The following is a 27,883-nucleotide window of genomic DNA, read 5'->3' on the forward strand; positions in this document are numbered from 1 at the left end:
TTTTCGCATACTAGTTAGCCAGATCGTGGCCTTTTTCCGGCTTGGACCACGTAGTAATTTGGTACCACACCGAAACAGCCAATAGAAGCTGGTTGCGATTAATATTTTAGAGGATAACGCCGGTTATGCCTGGGTTAGTTCTGGTATTTGCCCCCATCTGGCTCGTACTTTCGCATTTCTCGCATACTTGTTGGCCAGATGCAGGGCTTTTTCTGGTTTGTATCCCGTCGTAATGTGGTTCCATACCGAAACAGTCAATTAATCCTGGTTGCGATTAATATTTTAGAGCATAACGCTGGTTATGTCTGGGTTAGTTCTGGTATTTGCAATCATCTGGCTCGTAACTTCGCATTTTTCGCCTACTTGTTGGCCAGATCTTGAGTTTTTTGTGGTTTGGACCACATAGTAATGTGGTACCACACCGAAACAGTCAATTAAACCTGGTTGCGGTTAATATTTTGGAGGATAACGCCGGTTATATCTCGGTTAGGTCTGGGATTTGCCCTCATCTGGCTCGTACCTTCGCATTTTTCGCATTCTTGTGGGCCAGATCCTGTCCTTTTTCTGGCCCGGTCCACGTAGTAATGTGGTACCACGCCGAAACAGGCAATTAAACCTGGTTGCGATTAATATTTTGGAGGATAACGCTGGTTATGTCTCGGTTAGGTCTGGTATTTGCCCTCATCTGGATCATACTTTCGCTATTTTCGCGAACTCGTTGGCCAGATCTTGGGTTTTTTGTGGTTTGGATCCCGTCGTAATGTGGTTCCACACCGAAACAGTCAATTAATCCGGGTTGCGATTAATATTTTAGAGGATAACACCGGTTATGTCTCTGTTAGTTTTGGGATTTGCCCTCATCTGTCTCGTACTTTCGCATTTTTCGCCTACTTGTTGGCCAGATCTTGAGTTTTTTGTGGTTTGGACCACATAGTAATGTGGTACCACACCGAAACAGTCAATTAAACCTGGTTGCGGTTAATATTTTGGAGGATAACGCCGGTTATATCTCGGTTAGGTCTGGGATTTGCCCTCATCTGGCTCGTACCTTCGCATTTTTCGCCTACTTGTTGGCCAGATCTTGGGTTTTTTCTGGTTTGTATCCCGTCGTAATGTGGTTCCACACCGAAACAGTCAATTAATCCTGGTTGCGATTAATAGTTTAGAGGATAACGCCGGTTATTTCTAGGTTAGGTCTGGGATTTGCCCTCATCTGTCACGTACTTTCGCGTTTTTCTCATACTTGTTGGCCAGATCCTGGCCTTTTTCTGGTGTGTATCACGTAGTAATGCGGTACCACACCGAAACAGTCAATTAAACCTGGTTGCGATTAATATTTTAGAGGATAACGCTGGTTATGTCTGGGTTAGTTCTCGTATTTGCAATCATCTGGCTCATACTTTCGCAATTTTCGCGAACTCGTTGGCCAGATCTTGGGTTTTTTGTGGTTTGGATCCCGTCGTAATGTGGTTCCACACCGAAACAGTCAATTAATCCGGGTTGCGATTAATATTTTAGAGGATAACACCGGTTATGTCTCTGTTAGTTTTGGGATTTGCCCTCATCTGTCTCGTACTTTCGCATTTTTCGCATACTTGTTGGCCAGATCCTGGGCTGTTTCTGGTTTGGATCACGTACTAATGCGGTACCAGACCGAAACAGTCAATTAATCCGGGTTGCGATTAATATTTTAGAGGATAACACCGGTTATGTCTCTGTTAGTTTTGGGATTTGCCCTCATCTGGCTAGTACCTTCGCATTTTTCGCCTACTTGTTGGCTAGATCCTGAGCTTTTTCTGGTTTGGATCCCGTAATAATGACGCTCCACACCGAAACAGTCAATTAAACCTGGTTGCGATTAATATTTTAGAGGATAGCGCCGGTTATTTCTCGGTTAGGTCTGGGATTTGCCCTGATCTGTCTCCTACTATCACATTTTTCGCATACTTGTTGGCCAGATCCTGGCCTTTTTCTGGTCTGTATCACGTAGTAATGCCGTACCACACCGAAGCAGTCAATTAAACCTGGTTGCGATTAATATTTTAGAGGATAACGCTGGTTATGTCTGGGTTAGTTCTGGTATCTGCAATCATCAGGCTCATACTTTCGCAATTTTCGCGTACTTGTTGGCAAGATCTTGGGTTTTTTGTGGTTTGGATCCCGTCGTAATGTGGATCCACACGAAGCAGTCAATTAAACCTGGTTGCGATTAATATTTTAGAGGATAACGCTGGTTATGTCTGGGTTAGTTCTGGTATTTGCAATCATCTGGCTCATACTTTCGCAATTTTCGCGTACTTGTTGGCCAGATCTTGGGTTTCTTGTGGTTTGGATCCCGTCGTAATGTGGATCCACACAGAAGCAGTCAATTAAGCCTGGCTGCGATGAATATTTTAGAGGATAACGCTGCTTATGTTTGGGTTAGTTCTGCTATTTGCAATCATCTGGCTCGTACTTTCGCATTTCTGGCATACTTGTAGGCAGATCCTGGGCTTTTTCTGGTTTGGATCACGTAGTAATGCGGTACCACACTGAAACAGTCAATTAAACCTGGTTGTGATTAACATTTTGGAGGATAACGCCGGTTATGTCACGGTTAGGTCTGGGATTTGCCGTCATCTGGCTCGTATTTTCGCATTTTTCGCATACTTGTAGGCCAGATCCTGGCCATTTTTTCTGGCTTGGACCACCTAGTAATGTGGTATCACACTGAAACAGTCAATTAAACCTGGTTGTGATTAACATTTTGGAGGATAACGCCGGTTATGTCTCGGTTAGTTCTGGGATTTGCCCTCATCTGGCTCGTACCTTCGCATTTTTCGCCTACTTGTTGGCAAGATCCTGGGCTTTTTCTGGTTTGGATCACGTAGTAATGCGGTACCACACCGATGCAGTCAATTAAACCTGGTTGCGATTAATATTTTAGAGGATAACGCCGGTTATGTCTTGGTTAGGTCTGCGATTTGGCCTCATCTGGCTCATACTTTCGCATTTCTCACATACTTGTTGGCCAGATCCAGGGCTTTATCTGGTTTGTATCCCGTCGTAATGTGGTTCCACACCGAAACAGTGAATTAAACCCGGTTGCGATTAATATTTTAGAGGATAACGCCGGTTATGTCTGGGTTAGGTCTGGGATTTGCCCTCATCTGTCTTCTACTATCACATTTTTCGCATACATGTTGGCCAGATCCTGGCCTTTTTCTGGTCTGTATCACGTAGTAATGCGGTACCACACCGAAACAGTCAATTAAACCTGGTTGCGATTAATATTTTAGAGGATAACGCCGGTTATTTCTAGGTTAGGTCTGGGATTTGCCCTCATCTGTCACATACTTTCGCGTTTTTCTCATACTTGTTGGCCAGATCCTGGCCTTTTTCTGGTGTGTATCACGTAGTAATGCGGTACCACACCGAAACAGTCAATTAAACCTGGTTGCGATTAATATTTTAGAGGATAACGCTGGTTATGTCTGGGTTAGTTCTCGTATTTGCAATCATCTGGCTCATACTTTCGCAATTTTCGCGAACTCGTTGGCCAGTTCTTGGGTTTTTTGTGGTTTGGATCCCGTCGTAATGTGTTTCCACACCGAAGCAGTCAATTAAACCTGGTTGCGATGAATATTACGGAGGATAACGCCGGTTATGTCTCGGTTAGGTCTGGGATTTGCCCTCATCTGTCTCGTACTTTCGCATTTTTCGCATACTTGTTGGCCAGATCCTGGCATTTTTCTGGTCTGTATCACGTAGTAATGCGGTACCACAGCGTAGCAGTCAATTAAACCTGGTTGCGGTTAATATTTTGGATGATAACGCCGGTTATGTCTGGGTTAGGTCTGGGATTTGCCCTTATCTGGCTCGTACTTTCGCATTTCTCGCATACCTGTTGGCCAGATCCTGGGCTGTTTCTGGTTTGGATCACGTACTAATGCGGTACCAGACCGAAACAGTCAATTAATCCGGGTTGCGATTAATATTTTAGAGGATAACACCGGTTATGTCTCTGTTAGTTCTGGGATTTGCCCTCATCTGGCTAGTACCTTCGCATTTTTCGCCTACTTGTTGGCTAGATCCTGAGCTTTTTCTGGTTTGGATCCCGTAATAATGACGCTCCACACCGAAACAGTCAATTTAACCTGGGTTCGATTAATATTTTAGAGGATAACGCCGGTTATATCTCTGTTAGGTCTGGGATATGCCCTCATCTGGCTCGTACCTTCGCATTTTTCGCATTCTTGTGGGCCAGATCCTGGCCTTTTTCTGGCTGGGATAACGTAGTAATGCGGTACCACACTCAAACAGTCAATTAAACCTGGTTGCGATTAATATTTTAGAGGATAGCGCCGGTTATTTCTCGGTTAGGTCTGGGATTTGCCCTCATCTGTCTCCTACTATCACATTTTTCGCATACTTGTTGGCCAGATCCTGGCCTTTTTCTGGTCTGTATCACGTAGTAATGCGGTACCACACCGAAGCAGTCAATTAAACCTGGTTGCGATTAATATTTTAGAGGATAACGCTGGTTATGTCTGGGTTAGTTCTGGTATTTGCAATCATCAGGCTCATACTTTCGCAATTTTCGCGTACTTGTTGGCCAGATCTTGGGTTTTTTGTGGTTTGGATCCCGTCGTAATGTGGATCCACACGAAGCAGTCAATTAAACCTGGTTGCGATTAATATTTTAGAGGATAACGCTGGTTATGTCTGGGTTAGTTCTGGTATTTGCAATCATCTGGCTCATACTTTCGCAATTTTCGCCTACTTGTTGGCCAGATCTTGGGTTTCTTGTGGTTTGGATCCCGTCGTAATGTGGATCCACACCGAAGCAGTCAATTAAGCCTGGCTGCGATGAATATTTTAGAGGATAACGCTGCTTATGTTTGGGTTAGTTCTGCTATTTGCAATCATCTGGCTCGTACTTTCGCATTTCTGGCATACTTGTAGGCAGATCCTGGGCTTTTTCTGGTTTGGATCACGTAGTAATGCGGTACCACACTGAAACAGTCAATTAAACCTGGTTGTGATTAACATTTTGGAGGATAACGCCGGATATGTCACGGTTAGGTCTGGGATTTGCCGTCATCTGGCTCGTATTTTCGCATTTTTCGCATACTTGTAGGCCAGATCCTGGCCATTTTTTCTGGCTTGGACCACCTAGTAATGTGGTATCACACTGAAACAGTCAATTAAACCTGGTTGTGATTAACATTTTGGAGGATAACGCCGGTTATGTCTCGGTTAGTTCTGGGATTTGCCCTCATCTGGCTCGTACCTTCGCATTTTTCGCCTACTTGTTGGCAAGATCCTGGGCTTTTTCTGGTTTGGATCACGTAGTAATGCGGTACCACACCGATGCAGTCAATTAAACCTGGTTGCGATTAATATTTTAGAGGATAACGCCGGTTATGTCTTGGTTAGGTCTGGGATTTGGCCTCATCTGGCTCATACTTTCGCATTTCTCGCATACTTGTTGGCCAGATCCAGGGCTTTATCTGGTTTGTATCCCGTCGTAATGTGGTTCCACACCGAAACAGTGAATTAAACCCGGTTGCGGTTAATATTTTAGAGGATAACGCCGGTTATGTCTGGGTTAGGTCTGGGATTTGCCCTCATCTGTCTCCTACTATCACATTTTTCGCATACATGTTGGCCAGATCCTGGCCTTTTTCTGGTCTGTATCACGTAGTAATGCGGTACCACACCGAAACAGTCAATTAAACCTGGTTGCGATTAATATTTTAGAGGATAACGCTGGTTATGTCTGGGTTAGTTCTGGTATTTGCAATCATCAGGCTCATACTTTCGCAATTTTCGCGTACTTGTTGGCCAGATCTTGGGTTTTTTGTGGTTTGGATCCCGTCGTAATGTGGATCCACACCGAAGCAGTCAATTAAACCTGGTTGCGATTAATATTTTAGAGGATAACGCTGGTTATGTCTGGGTTAGTTCTGGTATTTGCAATCATCTCGCTCATACTTTCGCAATTTTCGCGTACTTGTTGGCCAGATCTTGGGTTTCTTGTGGTTTGGATCCCGTCGTAATGTGGATCCACACCGAAGCAGTCAATTAAACCTGGTAGCGATTAATATTTTAGACGATAACGCCGGTTATGTCACGGTTAGGTCTGGGATTTGCCGTCATCTGGCTCGAATTTTCGCATTTCTCGCATACTTGTTGGCCAGATCCTGGGCTTTTTCTGGTTTGGATCACGTAGTAATGTGGTACCACACTGAAACAGTCAATAAAAGCTGGTTCCGATTAGTATTTTATAGGATAACGCTGGTTATGTCTGGTTTAGTTCTGGTATTTGCAATCATCTGGCTCGTACCTTCGCATTTTTCGCCTACTTGTTGGCAAGATCCTGGGCTTTTTCATGCTTGGACCACGTAGTAATGTGGTACCACACTGAAACAGTCAAATAAACCTGGTTGCGATTAATATTTTAGAGGATAACGCCGGTTATGTCTAGGTTAGTTCTGGTATTTGCCCTCATCTGGCTCGTACTTTCGTATTTTTCGCATACTTGTTGGCCAGATCCTGGGCTTTTTCTGGTTTGGATCACGTAGTGATGTGGTGCCACACTGAAACAGTCAATAAGAGCTGGTTCCGATTAGTATTTTACAGGATAACGCCGGTTATGTCTGGGTTAGGTCTGGGATTTGCCCTCATCTGGCACGTGCTTTCGCCATTTCTCGCATACTTGTTGGCCAGATCCAGGCCTTTTTCTGGTTTGGATCACGTAGTAATGCGGTACCACACCGAAACAGTCAATTAAACCTGGTTGCGACTAATATTTTAGAGGATAACGCCGGTTATGTCACGGTTAGGTCTGGGATTTGCCGTCATCTGGCTCGTATTTTCGCATTTTTCGCCTACTTGTTGGCTAGATCCTGAGCGTTTTCTGGTTTGGATCCCGTAATAATGACGCTCCACACCGAAACAGTCAATTTAACCTGGGTTCGATTAATATTTTAGAGGATAACGCCGGCTATATCTCGGTTAGGTCTGGGATTTGCCCTCATCTGGCTCGTACCTTCGCATTTTTCGCATTCTTGTTGGCCAGATCCTGGGCTTTTTCTGGTTTGGATCACGTAGTAATGTGGTACCACACTGAAACAGTCAATAAAAGCTGGTTCCGATTAGTATTTTACAGGATAACGCCGGTTATGTCTCCGTTAGGTTTGGGATTTTCCCTCATCTGGCTCGTAATTTCGCATTTTTCGCATACTTGTTGGCCAGATCCTGGCCTTTTTCATGCTTGGACCACGTAGTAATGTGGTACCACACTGAAACAGTCAAATAAACCTGGTTCCGATTAGTATTTCAGAGGATAACGCAGGTTACGTCTGGGTTAGTTCTGGTATTTGCAACCATCTGGCACATACTTTCGCGGTTTTCGCATACTTGTTGGGCAGATCCTGGGTTTTTTCTGGTTTGGATCCCGTAGTAATGAGGTTCCACACCGAAGCAGTCAATTAAACCTGGTGGCGATTAATATTTTAGAGGATAACGCCGGTTATGTCTCGGTTAGATCTGGGATTTGGCCTCATCTGGCTCATACTTTCGCATGTCTCGCCTACTTGTTGGCCAGATCCAGGGCTTTATCTGGTTTGTATCCCGCCGTAATGTGGTTCCACACCGAAACAGTCAATTAAACCCGGTTGCGATTAATATTTTAGAGGATAACGCCGGTTATGTCTGGGTTAGGTCTGGGATTTGCCCTCATCTGGCTCGTACTTTCGCATTTCTCGCATACTTGTTGGCCAGATCCTGGGCTTTTCCTGGTTTAGATCACGTAGTAATGTGGTTCCACACCGAAACAGCCAATTAAACCTGGTAGCGATTAATATTTTAGACGATAACGCCGGTTATGTCACGGTTAGGTCTGGGATTTGCCGTCATCTGTCTCGAATTTTCGCATTTCTCGCATACTTGTTGGCCAGATCCTGGGCTTTTTCTGGTTTGGATCACGTAGTAATGTGGTACCACACTGAAACAGTCAATAAAAGCTGGTTCCGATTAGTATTTAATAGGATAACGCTGGTTATGTCTGGTTTAGTTCTGGTATTTGCAATCATCTGGCTCGTACCTTCGCATTTTTCGCCTACTTGTTGGCAAGATCCTGGGCTTTTTCATGCTTGGATCACGTAGTAATGTGGTACCACACTGAAACAGTCAATAAAAGCTGGTTCCGATTAGTATTTTATAGGATAACGCTGGTTATGTCTGGTTTAGTTCTGGTATTTGCAATCATCTGGCTCGTACCTTCGCATTTTTCGCCTACTTGTTGGCAAGATCCTGGGCTTTTTCATGCTTGGACCACGTAGTAATGTGGTACCACACTGAAACAGTCAAATAAACCTGGTTCCGATTAGTATTTCAGAGGATAACGCAGGTTACGTCTGGGTTAGTTCTGGTATTTGCAACCATCTGGCACATACTTTCGCGGTTTTCGCATACTTGTTGGGCAGATCCTGGGTTTTTTCTGGTCTGGATCCCGTAGTAATGAGGTTCCACACCGAAGCAGTCAATTAAACCTGGTGGCGATTAATATTTTAGAGGATAACGCCGGTTATGTCTCGGTTAGATCTGGGATTTGGCCTCATCTGGCTCATACTTTCGCATGTCTCGCCTACTTGTTGGCCAGATCCAGGGCTTTATCTGGTTTGTATCCCGCCGTAATGTGGTTCCACACCGAAACAGTCAATTAAACCCGGTTGCGATTAATATTTTAGAGGATAACGCCGGTTATGTCTGGGTTAGGTCTGGGATTTGCCCTCATCTGGCTCATACTTTCGCATTTCTCGCATACTTGTTGGCCAGATCCTGGGCTTTTTCTGGTTTAGATCACGTAGTAATGTGGTTCCACACCGAAACAGCCAATTAAACCTGGTAGCGATTAATATTTTAGAGGATAACGCCGGTTATGTCTAGGTTAGTTCTGGTATTTGCCCTCATCTGGCTCGTACTTTCGTATTTTTCGCATACTTGTTGGCCAGATCCTGGGCTTTTTCTGGTTTGGATCACGTAGTGATGTGGTGCCACACTGAAACAGTCAATAAGAGCTGGTTCCGATTAGTATTTTACAGGATAACGCCGGTTATGTCTGGGTTAGGTCTGGGATTTGCCCTCATCTGGCACGTGCTTTCGCCATTTCTCGCATACTTGTTGGCCAGATCCAGGCCTTTTTCTGGTTTGGATCACGTAGTAATGCGGTACCACACCGAAACAGTCAATTAAACCTGGTTGCGATTAATATTTTAGAGGATAACGCCGGTTATGTCACGGTTGGGTCTGGGATTTGCCGTCATCTGGCTCGTATTTTCGCATTTTTCGCCTACTTGTTGGCTAGATCCTGAGCGTTTTCTGGTTTGGATCCCGTAATAATGACGCTCCACACCGAAACAGTCAATTTAACCTGGGTTCGATTAATATTTTAGAGGATAACGCCGGCTATATCTCGGTTAGGTCTGGGATTTGCCCTCATCTGGCTCGTACCTTCGCATTTTTCGCATTCTTGTTGGCCAGATCCTGGGCTTTTTCTGGTTTGGATCACGTAGTAATGTGGTACCACACTGAAACAGTCAATAAAAGCTGGTTCCGATTAGTATTTTACAGGATAACGCCGGTTATGTCTCCGTTAGGTTTGGGATTTTCCCTCATCAGGCTCGTAATTTCGCATTTTTCGCATACTTGTTGGCCAGATCCTGGCCTTTTTCATGCTTGGACCACGTAGTAATGTGGTACCACACTGAAACAGTCAAATAAACCTGGTTCCGATTAGTATTTCAGAGGATAACGCAGGTTATGTCTGGGTTAGTTCTGGTATTTGCAACCATCTGGCACATACTTTCGCGGTTTTCGCATACTTGTTGGGCAGATCCTGGGTTTTTTCTGGTTTGGATCCCGTAGTAATGAGGTTCCACACCGAAGCAGTCAATTAAACCTGGTGGCGATTAATATTTTAGAGGATAACGCCGGTTATGTCTCGGTTAGATCTGGGATTTGGCCTCATCTGGCTCATACTTTCGCATGTCTCGCCTACTTGTTGGTCAGATCCAGGGCTTTATCTGGTTTGTATCCCGCCGTAATGTGGTTCCACACCGAAACAGTCAATTAAACCCGGTTGCGATTAATATTTTAGAGGATAACGCCGGTTATGTCTGGGTTAGGTCTGGGATTTGCCCTCATCTGGCTCGTACTTTCGCATTTCTCGCATACTTGTTGGCCAGATCCTGGGCTTTTTCTGGTTTAGATCACGTAGTAATGTGGTTCCACACCGAAACAGCCAATTAAACTTGGTAGCGATTAATATTTTAGACGATAACGCCGGTTATGTCACGGTTAGGTCTGGGATTTGCCGTCATCTGGCTCGAATTTTCGCATTTCTCGCATACTTGTTGGCCAGATCCTGGGCTTTTTCTGGTTTGGATCACGTAGTAATGTGGTACCACACTGAAACAGTCAATAAAAGCTGGTTCCGATTAGTATTTTATAGGATAACGCTGGTTATGTCTGGTTTAGTTCTGGTATTTGCAATCATCTGGCTCGTACCTTCGCATTTTTCGCCTACTTGTTGGCAAGATCCTGGGCTTTTTCATGCTTGGACCACGTAGTAATGAGGTTCCACACCGAAACAGTCAATTAAACCCGGTTGCGATTAATATTTTAGAGGATAACGCCGGTTATGTCTGGGTTAGGTCTGGTATTTGCCCTCATCTGGCTCGTACTTTCGTATTTTTCGCATACTTGTTATCCAGATCCTGGGCTTTTTCTGGTTTGGATCACGTAGTGATGTGGTGCCACACTGAAACAGTCAATAAGAGCTGGTTCCGATTAGTATTTTACAGGATAACGCCGGTTATGTCTGGGTTAGGTCTGGGATTTGCCCTCATCTGGCACGTACTTTCGCATTTCTCGCATACTTGTTGGCCAGATCCATGCCTTTTTCTGGTTTGGATCACGTAGTAATGCGGTACCACACCGAAACAGTCAATTAAACCTGGTTGCGATTAATATTTTAGAGGGTAACGCCGATTATGTCACGGTTAGGTCTGGGATTTGCCGTCATCTGGCTCGTATTTTCGCATTTTTCGCCTACTTGTTGGCAAGATCCTGGGCTTTTTCATGCTTGGACCACGTAGTAATGTGGTACCACACTGAAACAGTCAATTAAACCCGGTTGCGATTAATATTTCAGAGGATAACGCCGGTTATGTCTGGGTTAGGTCTGGGATCTGCCCTCATCTGGCCCGTACTTTCGTATTTTTCGCATACTTGTTGGCCAGATCTTGGGTTTTTTGTGGTTTGGATCCCGTCGTAATGTGTTTCCACACCGAAGCAGTCAATTAAACCTGGTTGCGATGAATATTTCGGAGGATAACGCCGGTTATGTCTCGGTTAGGTCTGGGATTTGCCCTCATCTGTCTCGTACTTTCGCATTTTTCGCATACTTGTTGGCCAGATCCTGGCATTTTTCTGGTCTGTATCACGTAGTAATGCGGTACCACACCGTAACAGTCAATTGAACCTGGTTGCGGTTAATATTTTGGATGATAACGCCGGTTATGTTTGGGTTAGTTCTGGGATTTGCCCTTATCTGGCTCGTACTTTCGCATTTCTCGCATACCTGTTGGCCAGATCCTGGGCTGTTTCTGGTTTGGATCACGTACAAATGCGGTACCAGACCGAAACAGTCAATTAAACCTGGTTGTGATTAATATTTTGGAGAATAACGCTGGTTATGTTTGGGTTAGTTCCGGTATTTGCAACCATCTGGCTGATACTTTCGCATTTTTTGCATACTTGTTGGCCAGATCCTGGCCTTTTTATGGTTTCGATCACGTAGTAATGCGGTACCACACCGAAACAGTCAATAAAACCTGGTTGCGATTAATATTTTAGAGGATAACGCCGGTTATGTCTCGGTTATGTCTGGGATTTGCCCTCATCTGGCACATACTTTCGAATATCTCGCATACTTGATGGCCAGATACTGGCCTTTTTCTGGCTTGGACCACGTAGTAATGTGGTACCACACCGAAACAGTCAATACAAGCTGGTTGCGATTAATATTTTAGAGGATAACGCCGGTTATGTCTGGGTTAGGTCTGGTATTTGCCCCTCATCTGGCTCGTACTTTCGCATTTTTCGCATACTTGTTCTTCAGATCCTGGGCTTTTTCTGGTTTGGATCACGTAGTAATGTGGTACCACACTAAAACAGCCAACAAAAGCTGGTTCCGATTAGTATTTTAGAGGATAACGCTGGTTATGTCTGGTTTAGTTCTGGTATTTGCAATCATCTGGCTCGTACCTTCGCATTTTTCGCCTATTTGTTGGGAAGATCCTGGGCTTTTTCATGCTTGGACCACGTAGTAATGTGGTATCACACTGAAACAGTCAAATAAACCTGGTTCCGATTAATATTTAACAGGATAACGCCGGCTATGTCTCGGTTAGGTCTGAGATTTTCCCTCATTTGGCTCGTACCTCCGCATTTTTCGCATACTTGTTGGCAAGATCCTGGGCTTTTTCTGGTTTGGATCACGTAGTAATGCGGTACAACACCGAAGCGGTCAATTCAACCTCGTGGCGATTAATATTTTAGAGGATAACGCCGGTTATGTCTCCGTTAGGTTTGGTATTTTCCCTCATCTGGCTCGTAATTTCGCATTTTTCGCATACTTGTTGGCCAGATCCTGGCCTTTTTCACGCTTGGACCACGTAGCAATGTGGTACCACACTGAAACAGTCAAATAAACCTGGTTCCGATTAGTATTTCAGAGGATAACGCTGGTTATGTCTGGTTTAGTTCTGGTATTTGCAATCATCTGGCTCGTACCTTCCCATTTTTCGCCTACTTGTGGCAAGATCCTGGGCTTTTTCTGGTTTGGATCAGGTAGTAATGCGGTACCACACCTTAACAGTCAATTAAACCTGGTTCCGAATAATATTTTAGAGGATAACGCAGGTTACGTCTGGGTTAGTTCTGGTATTTGCAACCATCTGGCACATACTTTCGCGTTTTTCGCATACTTGTTGGGCAGATCCTGGGTTTTTTCTGGTTTGGATCCCGTAGTAATGAGGTTCCACACCGAAGCAGTCTATTAAACCTGGTGGTGATTAATATCTTAGAGGATAACGCCGGTTATGTCTCGGTTAGATCTGGGATTTGGCCTCATCTGGCTCATACTTTCGCATGTCTCGCCTACTTGTTGGCCAGATCCAGGGCTTTATCTGGTTTGTATCCCGTCGTAATGTGGTTCCACACCGAAACAGTCAATTAAACCAGGTTGCGATTAATATTTTAGAGGATATCGCCGGTTACGTCTGGGTTAGGTCTGGGATTTGCCCTCATCTGGCTCGTACTTTCGCATTTCTCGCATACTTGTTGGCCAGATCCTGGGCTTTTTCTGGTTTAGATCACGTAGTATTGTGGTTCCACACCGAAACAGTCAATTAAACCTGGTTGCGATTAATATTTTAGACGATAACGCCGGTTATTTCTGGGTCAGGTCTGGTATTTGACCTCATCTGGCTCGTACTTTCGCATTTCTCGCATACTTGTTGGCCAGATCCTGGCCTTTTCCTGGTTTGGATCACTTAGTAATGTGGTAACACACTGAGACAGTCAATGAAATCTGGTTTCGATTAATATTTTAGAGGATAACGCCGGTTGTGTCTCGATTAGGTCTGGGATTTGGCCTCATCTGGCTCGTACTTTCGCATTTCTCGCATACTTGTTGGCCAGATCCTGGGCTTTTTCTGGTTTAGATCTCGTAGTAATGTGGTTCCACACCGGAACAGTCAATTAAACCTGGTTGCGATTAATATTTTAGACGATAACGCCGGTTATGTCACGGTTAGGTCTGGGATTTGCCGTCGTCTGGCTCGAATTTTCGCATTTCTCGCATACTTGTTGGCCAGATCCTGGGCTTTTTCTGGTTTGGATCACGTAGTAATGTGGTACCACACTGAAACAGTCAATAAAAGCTGGTTCCGATTAGTATCTTACAGGATAACACCGGTTATGTCTGGGTTAAGTCTGGGATTTGCCCACATCTGGCTCGTACTTTCGCATTTCTCGCATACTTGTTGGCCAGATCCAGGCCTTTTTCTGGTTTGGATCACGTAGTAATGCGGTACCACACCGAAACAGTCAATTAAACCTGGTTGCGATTAATATTTTAGATGATAACGCCGGTTATGTCACGGTTAGGTCTGGGATTTGCCGTCATCTGGCTCGTATTTTCGCATTTTCGCATACTTGTTGGCCAGATCCTGGCCTTTTTCTGGCTTGGACCACGTAGTAATGTGGTATCACACTGAAACAGTCCACTAAACCTGGTTGTGATTAACATTTTGGAGGATAACGCCGGTTATGTCTTGGTTAGGTCTGGTATTTGCCCTCATCTGGCTCGTACTTTCGCATTTCTCGCGTACTTGTTGGCCAGATCCTTGCCTTTTCCTGGTTTGGATCACGTAGTAATGCGGTACCACACTGAAACAGTCAATTAAACCTGGTTGTGATTAATATTTTGGAGAATAACGCTGGTTATGTTTGGGTTAGTTCCGGTATTTGCAACCATCTGGCTGATACTTTCGCATTTTTTGCATACTTGTTGGCCAGATCCTGGCCTTTTTCTGGTTTGGATCACGTAGTATTGCGGTACCACCCCGAAACAGTCAATAAAACCTGGTTGCGATTAATATTTTAGAGGATAACGCCGGTTATGTCTGGTTTAGTTCTGGTATTTGCAATCATCTGGCTCGTACTTTCGCATTTTTCGCATACTTGTTCTTCAGATCCTGGGCTTTTTCTGGTTTGGATCACGTAGTAATGTGGTACCACACTGAAACAGTCAATAAAAGCTGGTTCCGATTAGTATTTTACAGGATAACGCCGGTTATGTCTCCGTTAGGTTTGGGATTTTCCCTCATCTGGCTCGTAATTTCGCATTTTTCGCATACTTGTTGGCCAGATCCTGGCCTTTTTCATGCTTGGACCACGTAGTAATGTGGTACCACACTGAAACAGTCAAATAAACCTGGTTCCGATTAGTATTTCAGAGGATAACGCAGGTTACGTCTGGGTTAGTTCTGGTATTTGCAACCATCTGGCACATACTTTCGCGGTTTTCGCATACTTGTTGGGCAGATCCTGGGTTTTTTCTGGTTTGGATCCCGTAGTAATGAGGTTCCACACCGAAGCAGTCAATTAAACCTGGTGGCGATTAATATTTTAGAGGATAACGCCGGTTATGTCTCGGTTAGATCTGGGATTTGGCCTCATCTGGCTCATACTTTCGCATGTCTCGCCTACTTGTTGGTCAGATCCAGGGCTTTATCTGGTTTGTATCCCGCCGTAATGTGGTTCCACACCGAAACAGTCAATTAAACCCGGTTGCGATTAATATTTTAGAGGATAACGCCGGTTATGTCTGGGTTAGGTCTGGGATTTGCCCTCATCTGGCTCGTACTTTCGCATTTCTCGCATACTTGTTGGCCAAATCCTGGGCTTTTTCTGGTTTAGATCACGTAGTAATGTGGTTCCACACCGAAACAGCCAATTAAACCTGGTAGCGATTAATATTTTAGACGATAACGCCGGTTATGTCACGGTTAGGTCTGGGATTTGCCGTCATCTGGCTCGAATTTTCGCATTTCTCGCATACTTGTTGGCCAGATCCTGGGCTTTTTCTGGTTTGGATCACGTAGTAATGTGGTACCACACTGAAACAGTCAATAAAAGCTGGTTCCGATTAGTATTTTATAGGATAACGCTGGTTATGTCTGGTTTAGTTCTGGTATTTGCAATCATCTGGCTCGTACCTTCGCATTTTTCGCCTACTTGTTGGCAAGATCCTGGGCTTTTTCATGCTTGGACCACGTAGTAATGAGGTTCCACACCGAAACAGTCAATTAAACCCGGTTGCGATTAATATTTTAGAGGATAACGCCGGTTATGTCTGGGTTAGGTCTGGTATTTGCCCTCATCTGGCTCGTACTTTCGTATTTTTCGCATACTTGTTGGCCAGATCCTGGGCTTTTTCTGGTTTGGATCACGTAGTGATGTGGTGCCACACTGAAACAGTCAATAAGAGCTGGTTCCGATTAGTATTTTACAGGATAACGCCGGTTATGTCTGGGTTAGGTCTGGGATTTGCCCTCATCTGGCACGTACTTTCGCATTTCTCGCATACTTGTTGGCCAGATCCATGCCTTTTTCTGGTTTGGATCACGTAGTAATGCGGTACCACACCGAAACAGTCAATTAAACCTGGTTGCGATTAATATTTTAGAGGGTAACGCCGGTTATGTCACGGTTAGGTCTGGGATTTGCCGTCATCTGGCTCGTATTTTCGCATTTTTCGCCTACTTGTTGGCAAGATCCTGGGCTTTTTCATGCTTGGACCACGTAGTAATGTGGTACCACCCTGAAACAGTCAATTAAACCCGGTTGCGATTAATATTTTAGAGGATAACGCCGGTTATGTCTGGGTTAGGTCTGGGATCTGCCCTCATCTGGCCCGTACTTTCGTATTTTTCGCATACTTGTTGGCCAGATCTTGGGTTTTTTGTGGTTTGGATCCCGTCGTAATGTGTTTCCACACCGAAGCAGTCAATTAAACCTGGTTGCGATGAATATTTCGGAGGATAACGCCGGTTATGTCTCGGTTAGGTCTGGGATTTGCCCTCATCTGTCTCGTACTTTCGCATTTTTCGCATACTTGTTGGCCAGATCCAGGCATTTTTCTGGTCTGTATCACGTAGTAATGCGGTACCACACCGCAACAGTCAATTGAACCTGGTTGCGGTTAATATTTTGGATGATAACGCCGGTTATGTTTGGGTTAGTTCTGGGATTTGCCCTTATCTGGCTCGTACTTTCGCATTTCTCGCATACCTGTTGGCCAGATCCTGGGCTGTTTCTGGTTTGGATCACGTACAAATGCGGTACCAGACCGAAACAGTCAATTAAACCTGGTTGTGATTAATATTTTGGAGAATAACGCTGGTTATGTTTGGGTTAGTTCCGGTATTTGCAACCATCTGGCTGATACTTTCGCATTTTTTGCATACTTGTTGGCCAGATCCTGGCCTTTTTCTGGTTTGGATCACGTAGTAATGCGGTACCACACCGAAACAGTCAATAAAACCTGGTTGCGATTAATATTTTAGAGGATAACGCCGGTTATGTCTCGGTTACGTCTGGGATTTGCCCTCATCTGGCACATACTTTCGAATTTCTCGCATACTTGATGGCCAGATACTGGCCTTTTTCTGGCTTGGACCACGTAGTAATGTGGTACCACACCGAAACAGTCAATACAAGCTGGTTGCGATTAATATTTTAGAGGATAACGCCGGTTATGTCTGGGTTAGGTCTGGTATTTGCCCCTCATCTGGCTCGTACTTTCGCATTTTTCGCATACTTGTTCTTCAGATCCTGGGCTTTTTCTGGTTTGGATCACGTAGTAATGTGGTACCACACTAAAACAGCCAACAAAAGCTGGTTCCGATTAGTATTTTAGAGGATAACGCTGGTTATGTCTGGTTTAGTTCTGGTATTTGCAATCATCTGGCTCGTACGTTCGCATTTTTCGCCTATTTGTTGGGAAGATCCTGGGCTTTTTCATGCTTGGACCACGTAGTAATGTGGTATCACACTGAAACAGTCAAATAAACCTGGTTCCGATTAATATTTAACAGGATAACGCCGGCTATGTCTCGGTTAGGTCTGAGATTTTCCCTCATTTGGCTCGTACCTCCGCATTTTTCGCATACTTGTTGGCAAGATCCTGGGCTTTTTCTGGTTTGGATCACGTAGTAATGCGGTACAACACCGAAGCGGTCAATTCAACCTCGTGGCGATTAATATTTTAGAGGATAACGCCGGTTATGTCTCCGTTAGGTTTGGTATTTTCCCTCATCTGGCTCGTAATTTCGCATTTTTCGCATACTTGTTGGCCAGATCCTGGCCTTTTTCACGCTTGGACCACGTAGCAATGTGGTACCACACTGAAACAGTCAAATAAACCTGGTTCCGATTAGTATTTCAGAGGATAACGCTGGTTATGTCTGGTTTAGTTCTGGTATTTGCAATCATCTGGCTCGTACCTTCTCATTTTTCGCCTACTTGTGGCAAGATCCTGGGCTTTTTCTGGTTTGGATCAGGTAGTAATGCGGTACCACACCTTAACAGTCAATTAAACCTGGTTCCGAATAATATTTTAGAGGATAACGCAGGTTACGTCTGGGTCAGTTCTGGTATTTGCAACCATCTGGCACATACTTTCGCGTTTTTCGCATACTTGTTGGGCAGATCCTGGGTTTTTTCTGGTTTGGATCCCGTAGTAATGAGGTTCCACACCGAAGCAGTCTATTAAACCTGGTGGTGATTAATATCTTAGAGGATAACGCCGGTTATGTCTCGGTTAGATCTGGGATTTGGCCTCATCTGGCTCATACTTTCGCATGTCTCGCCTACTTGTTGGCCAGATCCAGGGCTTTATCTGGTTTGTATCCCGTCGTAATGTGGTTCCACACCGAAACAGTCAATTAAACCAGGTTGCGATTAATATTTTAGAGGATATCGCCGGTTATGTCTGGGTTAGGTCTGGGATTTGCCCTCATCTGGCTCGTACTTTCGCATTTCTCGCATACTTGTTGGCCAGATCCTGGGCTTTTTCTGGTTTAGATCACGTAGTATTGTGGTTCCACACCGAAACAGTCAATTAAACCTGGTTGCGATTAATATTTTAGACGATAACGCCGGTTATTTCTGGGTCAGGTCTGGTATTTGACCTCATCTGGCTCGTACTTTCGCATTTCTCGCATACTTGTTGGCCAGATCCTGGCCTTTTCCTGGTTTGGATCACTTAGTAATGTGGTAACACACTGAGACAGTCAATGAAATCTGGTTTCGATTAATATTTTAGAGGATAACGCCGGTTGTGTCTCGATTAGGTCTGGGATTTGGCCTCATCTGGCTCGTACTTTCGCATTTCTCGCATACTTGTTGGCCAGATCCTGGGCTTTTTCTGGTTTAGATCTCGTAGTAATGTGGTTCCACACCGGAACAGTCAATTAAACCTGGTTGCGATTAATATTTTAGACGATAACGCCGGTTATGTCACGGTTAGGTCTGGGATTTGCTGTCATCTGGCTCGAATTTTCGCATTTCTCGCATACTTGTTGGCCAGATCCTGGGCTTTTTCTGGTTTGGATCACGTAGTAATGTGGTACCACACTGAAACAGTCAATAAAAGCTGGTTCCGATTAGTATCTTACAGGATAACACCGGTTATGTCTGGGTTAAGTCTGGGATTTGCCCACATCTGGCTCGTACTTTCGCATTTCTCGCATACTTGTTGGCCAGATCCAGGCCTTTTTCTGGTTTGGATCACGTAGTAATGCGGTACCACACCGAAACAGTCAATTAAACCTGGTTGCGATTAATATTTTAGATGATAACGCCGGTTATGTCACGGTTAGGTCTGGGATTTGCCGTCATCTGGCTCGTATTTTCGCATTTTCGCATACTTGTTGGCCAGATCCTGGCCTTTTTCTGGCTTGGACCACGTAGTAATGTGGTATCACACTGAAACAGTCCACTAAACCTGGTTGTGATTAACATTTTGGAGGATAACGCCGGTTATGTCTTGGTTAGGTCTGGTATTTGCCCTCATCTGGCTCGTACTTTCGCATTTCTCGCGTACTTGTTGGCCAGATCCTTGCCTTTTCCTGGTTTGGATCACGTAGTAATGCGGTACCACACTGAAACAGTCAATTAAACCTGGTTGTGATTAATATTTTGGAGAATAACGCTGGTTATGTTTGGGTTAGTTCCGGTATTTGCAACCATCTGGCTGATACTTTCGCATTTTTTGCATACTTGTTGGCCAGATCCTGGCCTTTTTCTGGTTTGGATCACGTAGTATTGCGGTACCACCCCGAAACAGTCAATAAAACCTGGTTGCGATTAATATTTTAGAGGATAACGCCGGTTATGTCTGGTTTAGTTCTGGTATTTGCAATCATCTGGCTCGTACTTTCGCATTTTTCGCATACTTGTTCTTCAGATCCTGGGCTTTTTCTGGTTTGGATCACGTAGTAATGTGGTACCACACTGAAACAGTCAATGAAAGCTGGTTCCGATTAGTATTTTAGAGGATAACGCTGGTTATGACTGGTTTAGTTCTGGAATTTGCAAACATCTGGCTCGTACCTTCGCATTTTTCGCCTACTTGTTGGCAAGATCCTGGTCTTTTTCATGCTTGGACCACGTAGTAATGTGGTACCACACTGAAACAGTCAAATAAACCTGGTTCCGATTAATGTTTAACAGGGTAACGCCGGCTATGTCTCTGTTAGGTCTGGGATTTTCCCTCATCTGGCTCGTACCTCCGCATTTTTCGCATAGTTGTTGGCAAGATCCTGGGCATTTTCTGGTTTGGATCACGTAGTAATGCGGTACCACACCGAAACAGTCAATAAAACCTGGTTGCGATTATTATTTGAGAGGATAACGCCGGTTATGTCTCGGTTATGTCTGGGATTTGCCCTCATCTGGCACATACTTTCGCATTTCTCGCATACTTGATGGCCAGATCCTGGCCTTTTTCTGGCTTGGACCACGTAGTAATGTGGTACCACACCGAAACAGTCATTACAAGCTGGTTGCGATTAATATTTTAGAGGATAACGCCGGTTATGTCTGGGTTAGGTCTGGTACTTGCCCCTCATCTGGCTCGTACTTTCGCATTTTTCGCATACTTGTTCTTCAGATCCTGGGCGTTTCTGGTTTGGATCACGTAGTAATGTGGTACCACACTGAAACAGTCAATAAAAGCTGGTTGCGATTAGTATTTTAGAGGATAACGCTGGTTATGTCTGGTTTAGTTCTGGTATTTGCAATCATCTGGCTCGTACCTACGCATTTTTCGCATACTTGATGGCCAGATCCTGGCCTTTTTCTGGTTTGGATCACGTAGTAATGTGGTACCACACTAAAACAGCCAACAAAAGCTGGTTTCGATTAGTATTTTAGAGGATAACGCTGGTTATGTCTGGTTTAGTTCTGGTTTTTGCAATCATCTGGCTCGTACCTTCGCATTTTTCGCCTACTTGTTGGGAAGATCCTGGGCTTTTTCATGCTTGGACCACGTAGTAATGTGGTATCACACTGAAACAGTCAAATAAACCTGGTTCCGATTAATATTTAACAGGATAACGCCGGCTATGTCTCGGTTAGGTCTGGGATTTTCCCTCATTTGGCTCGTACCTCCGCATTTTTCGCATACTTGTTGGCAAGATCCTGGGCTTTTTCTGGTTTGGATCACGTAGTAATGCGGTACCACACCGAAGCGGTCAATTCAACCTGGTTGCGATTATTATTTGAGAGGATAACGCCGGTTATGTCTCGGTTATGTCTGGGATTTGCCCTCATCTGGCTCGTAATTTCGCATTTTTCGCATACTTGTTGGCCAGATCCTGGCCTTTTTCATGCTTGGACCACGTAGTAATGTGGTACCACACTGAAACAGTCAAATAAACCTGGTTCCGATTAGTATTTCAGAGGATAACGCAGGTTACGTCTGGGTTAGTTCTGGTATTTGCAACCATCTGGCACATACTTTCGCGGTTTTCGCATACTTGTTGGGCAGATCCTGGGTTTTTTCTGGTTTGGATCCCGTAGTAATGAGGTTCCACACCGAAGCAGTCAATTAAACCTGGTGGCGATTAATATTTTAGAGGATAACGCCGGTTATGTCTCGGTTAGATCTGGGATTTGGCCTCATCTGGCTCGTACTTTCGCATTTTTCGCATACTTGTTCTTCAGATCCTGGGCTTTTTCTGGTTTGGATCACGTAGCAATGCGGTACCACCCCGAAACAGTCAATAAAACCTGGTTGCGATTAATATTTTAGATGATAACGCCGGTTATGTCACGGTTAGGTCTGGGATTTGCCGTCATCTGGCTCGTATTTTCGCATTTTCGCATACTTGTTGGCCAGATCCTGGCCTTTTTCTGGCTTGGACCACGTAGTAATGTGGTATCACACTGAAACAGTCCACTAAACCTGGTTGTGATTAACATTTTGGAGGATAACGCCGGTTATGTCTTGGTTAGGTCTCGTATTTGCCCTCATCTGGCTCGTACTTTCGCATTTCTCGCGTACTTGTTGGCCAGATCCTTGCCTTTTCCTGGTTTGGATCACGTAGTAATGCGGTACCACACTGAAACAGTCAATTAAACCTGGTTGTGATTAATATTTCGGAGAATAACGCTGGTTATGTTTGGGTTAGTTCCGGTATTTGCAACCATCTGGCTGATACTTTCGCATTTTTTGCATACTTGTTGGCCAGATCCTGGCCTTTTTCTGGTTTGGATCACGTAGTATTGCGGTACCACCCCGAAACAGTCAATAAAACCTGGTTGCGATTAATATTTTAGAGGATAACGCCGGTTATGTCTGGTTTAGTTCTGGTATTTGCAATCATCTGGCTCGTACTTTCGCATTTTTCGCATACTTGTTCTTCAGATCCTGGGCTTTTTCTGGTTTGGATCACGTAGTAATGTGGTACCACACTGAAACAGTCAATGAAAGCTGGTTCCGATTAGTATTTTAGAGGATAACGCTGGTTATGACTGGTTTAGTTCTGGAATTTGTAAACATCTGGCTCGTACCTTCGCATTTTTCGCCTACTTGTTGGCAAGATCCTGGTCTTTTTCATGCTTGGACCACGTAGTAATGTGGTACCACACTGAAACAGTCAAATAAACCTGGTTCCGATTAATATTTAACAGGGTAACGCCGGCTATGTCTCTGTTAGGTCTGGGATTTTCCCTCATCTGGCTCGTACCTCCGCATTTTTCGCATAGTTGTTGGCAAGATCCTGGGCATTTTCTGGTTTGGATCACGTAGTAATGCGGTACCACACCGAAACAGTCAATAAAACCTGGTTGCGATTATTATTTGAGAGGATAACGCCGGTTATGTCTCGGTTATGTCTGGGATTTGCCCTCATCTGGCACATACTTTCGCATTTCTCGCATACTTGATGGCCAGATCCTGGCCTTTTTCTGGCTTGGACCACGTAGTAATGTGGTACCACACCGAAACAGTCATTACAAGCTGGTTGCGATTAATATTTTAGAGGATAACGCCGGTTATGTCTGGGTTAGGTCTGGTACTTGCCCCTCATCTGGCTCGTACTTTCGCATTTTTCGCATACTTGTTCTTCAGATCCTGGGCTTTTTCTGGTTTGGATCACGTAGTAATGTGGTACCACACTGAAACAGTCAATAAAAGCTGGTTGCGATTAGTATTTTAGAGGATAACGCTGGTTATGTCTGGTTTAGTTCTGGTATTTGCAATCATCTGGCTCGTACCTTCGCATTTTTCGCATACTTGATGGCCAGATCCTGGCCTTTTTCTGGTTTGGATCACGTAGTAATGTGGTAGCACACTAAAACAGCCAACAAAAGCTGGTTTCGATTAGTATTTTAGAGGATAACGCTGGTTATGTCTGGTTTAGTTCTGGTTTTTGCAATCATCTGGCTCGTACCTTCGCATTTTTCGCCTATCTGTTGGGAAGATCCTGGGCTTTTTCATGCTTGGACCACGTAGTAATGTGGTATCACACTGAAACAGTCAAATAAACCTGGTTCCGATTAATATTTAACAGGATAACGCCGGCTATGTCTCGGTTAGGTCTGGGATTTTCCCTCATTTGGCTCGTACCTCCGCATTTTTCGCATACTTGTTGGCAAGATCCTGGGCTTTTTCTGGTTTGGATCACGTAGTAATGCGGTACCACACCGAAGCGGTCAATTCAACCTGGTTGCGATTATTATTTGAGAGGATAACGCCGGTTATGTCTCGGTTATGTCTGGGATTTGCCCTCATCTGGCTCGTAATTTCGCATTTTTCGCATACTTGTTGGCCAGATCCTGGCCTTTTTCATGCTTGGACCACGTAGTAATGTGGTACCACACTGAAACAGTCAAATAAACCTGGTTCCGATTAGTATTTCAGAGGATAACGCAGGTTACGTCTGGGTTAGTTCTGGTATTTGCAACCATCTGGCACATACTTTCGCGGTTTTCGCATACTTGTTGGGCAGTTCCTGGGTTTTTTCTGGTTTGGATCCCGTAGTAATGAGGTTCCACACCGAAGCAGTCAATTAAACCTGGTGGCGATTAATATTTTAGAGGATAACGCCGGTTATGTCTCGGTTAGATCTGGGATTTGGCCTCATCTGGCTCGTACTTTCGCATGTCTCGCCTACTTGTTGGCCAGATCCAGGGCTTTATCTGGTTTGTATCCCGCCGTAATGTGGTTCCACACCGAAACAGTCAATTAAAACCGGTTGCGATTAATATTTTAGAGGATAACGCTGGTTATGTTTGAGTTAGTTCCGGTATTTGCAACCATCTGGCTGATACTTTCGCATTCTTTGCATACTTGTTGGCCAGATCCTGGCCTTTTTCTGGTTTGGATCACGTAGTAATGCGGTACCACCCCGAAACAGTCAATAAAACCTGGTTGCGATTAATATTTTAGAGGATAACGCCGGTTATGTCTGGTTTAGTTCTGGTATTTGCAATCATCTGGCTCGTACTTTCGCATTTTTCGCATAATTGTTCTTCAGATCCTGGGCTTTTTCTGGTTTGGATCACGTAGTAATGTGGTACCACACTGAAACAGTCAATAAAAGCTGGTTCCGATTAGTATTTTACAGGATAACGCTGGTTATGACTGGTTCAGTTCTGGAATTTGCAAACATCTGGCTCGTACCTTCGCATTTTTCGCCTACTTGTTGGCAAGATCCTGGTCTTTTTCATGCTTGGACCACGTAGTAATGTGGTACCACACTGAAACAGTCAAATAAACCTGGTTCCGATTAGTATTTAACAGGGTAACGCCGGCTATGTCTCTGTTAGGTCTGGGATTTTCCCTCATCTGGCTCGTACCTCCGCATTTTTCGCATAGTTGTTGGCAAGATCCTGGGCATTTTCTGGTTTGGATCACGTAGTAATGCGGTACCACACCGAAACAGTCAATAAAACCTGGTTGCGATTATTATTTGAGAGGATAACGCCGGTTATGTCTCGGTTATGTCTGGGATTTGCCCTCATCTGGCACATACTTTCGCATTTTTCGCATACTTGTTGGCAAGATCCTGGGCTTCTTCTGGTTTGGATCACGTAGTAATGCGGTACCACACCGAAGCGGTCAATTCAACCTCGTGGCGATTAATATTTTAGAGGATAACGCCGGTTATGTCTCCGTTAGGTTTGGGATTTTCCCTCATCTGGCTCGTAATTTCGCATTTTTCGCATACTTGTTGGCCAGATCCTGGCCTTTTTCATGCTTGGACCACGTAGTAATGTGGTACCACACTGAAACAGTCAAATAAACCTGGTTCCGATTAGTATTTCAGAGGATAACGCAGGTTACGTCTGGGTTAGTTCTGGTATTTGCAACCATCTGGCACATACTTTCGCGGTTTTCGCATACTTCTTGGGCAGATCCTGGGTTTTTTCTGGTTTGGATCCCGTAGTAATGAGGTTCCACACCGAAGCAGTCAATTAAACCTGGTGGCGATTAATATTTTAGAGGATAACGCCGGTTATGTCTCGGTTAGGTCTGGGATTTGCCCTCATCTGGCTCGTACTTTCGCATTTCTCGCATACTTGTTGGCCAGATCCTGGGCTTTTTCTGGTTTAGATCACGTAGTAATGTGGTTCCACACCGAAACAGCCAATTAAACCTGGTAGCGATTAATATTTTAGACGATAACGCCGGTTATGTCACGGTTAGGTCTGGGGTTTGCCGTCATGTGGCTCGAATTTTCGCATTTCTCGCATACTTGTTGGCCAGATCCTGGGCTTTTTCTGGTTTGGATCACGTAGTAATGTGGTACCACACTGAAACAGTCAATAAAAGCTGGTTCCGATTAGTATTTTATAGGATAACGCTGGTTATGTCTGGTTTAGTTCTGGTATTTGCAATCATCTGGCTCGTACCTTCGCATTTTTCGCCTACTTGTTGGCAAGATCCTGGGCTTTTTCATGCTTGGACCACGTAGTAATGTGGTACCACACTGAAACAGTCAAATAAACCTGGTTGCGATTAATATTTTAGAGGATAACGCCGGTTATGTCTAGGTTAGTTCTGGTATTTGCCCTCATCTGGCTCGTACTTTCGTATTTTTCGCATACTTGTTGGCCAGATCCTGGGCTTTTTCTGGTTTGGATCACGTAGTGATGTGGTGCCACACTGAAACAGTCAATAAGAGCTGGTTCCGATTAGTATTTTACAGGATAACGCCGGTTATGTCTGGGTTAGGTCTGGGATTTGCCCTCATCTGGCACGTACCTTCGCATTTTTCGCATTCTTGTTGGCCAGATCCTGGGCTTTTTCTGGTTTGGATCACGTAGTAATGTGGTACCACACTGAAACAGTCAATAAAAGCTGGTTCCGATTAGTATTTTACAGGATAACGCCGGTTATGTCTCCGTTAGGTTTGGGATTTTCCCTCATCTGGCTCGTAATTTCGCATTTTTCGCATACTTGTTGGCCAGATCCTTGCCTTTTCCTGGTTTGGATCACGTAGTAATGCGGTACCACACTGAAACAGTCAATTAAACCTGGTTGTGATTAATATTTTAGAGGATAACGCCGGTTATGTCTAGGTTAGTTCCGGTATTTGCAACCATCTGGCTGATACTTTCGCATTTTTTGCATACTTGTTGGCCAGATCCTGGGCTTTTTCTGGTTTGGATCCCGTCGTAATGTGGTTCCACACCGAAACAGTCAATTAAACCCGGTTGCGATTAATATTTTAGAGGATAACGCCGGTTATGTCTGGGTTAGGTCTGGGATTTGCCCTCATCTGGCTCGTACTTTCGCATTTCTCGCATACTTGTTGGCAAGATCCTGGGCTTTTTCTGGTTTGGATCACGTAGTAATGCGGTACCACACCGATGCAGTCAATTAAACCTGGTTGCGATTAATATTTTAGATGATAACGCCGGTTATGTCTTGGTTAGGTCTGGGATTTGGCCTCATCTGGCTCATACTTTCGCATTTCTCGCATACTTGTTGGCCAGATCCAGTGCTTTATCTGGTTTGTATCCCGTCGTAATGTGGTTCCACACCGAAACAGTCAATTAAACCCGGTTGCGATTAATATTTTAGAGGATAACGCCGGTTATGTCTGGGTTAGGTCTGGGATTTGCCCTCATCTGGCTCGTACTTTCGCATTTCTCGCATACTTGTTGGCCAGATCCTGGGCTTTTTCTGGTTTAGATCACGTAGTAATGTGGTTCCACACCGAAACAGTCAATTAAACCTTGTTGCGATTAATATTTTAGACGATAACGCCGGTTATGTCACGGTTAGGTCTGGGATTTGCCGTCATCTAGCTCGAATTTTCGCATTTCTCGCATACTTGTTGGCCAGCTCCTGGGCTTTTTCTGGTTTGGATCACGTAGTAATGTGGTACCACACTGAAACAGTCAATAAAAGCTGGTTCCGATTAGTATTTTATAGGATAACGCTGGTTATGTCTGGTTTAGTTCTGGTATTTGCAATCATCTGGCTCGTACCTTCTCATTTTTCGCCTACTTGTGGCAAGATCCTGGGCTTTTTCTGGTTTGGATCAGGTAGTAATGCGGTACCACACCTTAACAGTCAATTAAACCTGGTTCCAAATAATATTTTAGAGGATAACGCAGGTTACGTCTGGGTTAGTTTTGGTATTTGCAACCATCTGGCACATACTTTCGCGTTTTTCGCATACTTGTTGGGCAGATCCTGGGTTTTTTCTGGTTTGGATCCCGTAGTAATGAGGTTCCACACCGAAGC

Source organism: Colletes latitarsis, chromosome 3, assembly GCF_051014445.1.
Source record: "Colletes latitarsis isolate SP2378_abdomen chromosome 3, iyColLati1, whole genome shotgun sequence".
Taxonomy (NCBI): Eukaryota; Metazoa; Arthropoda; class Insecta; order Hymenoptera; family Colletidae; genus Colletes; species Colletes latitarsis.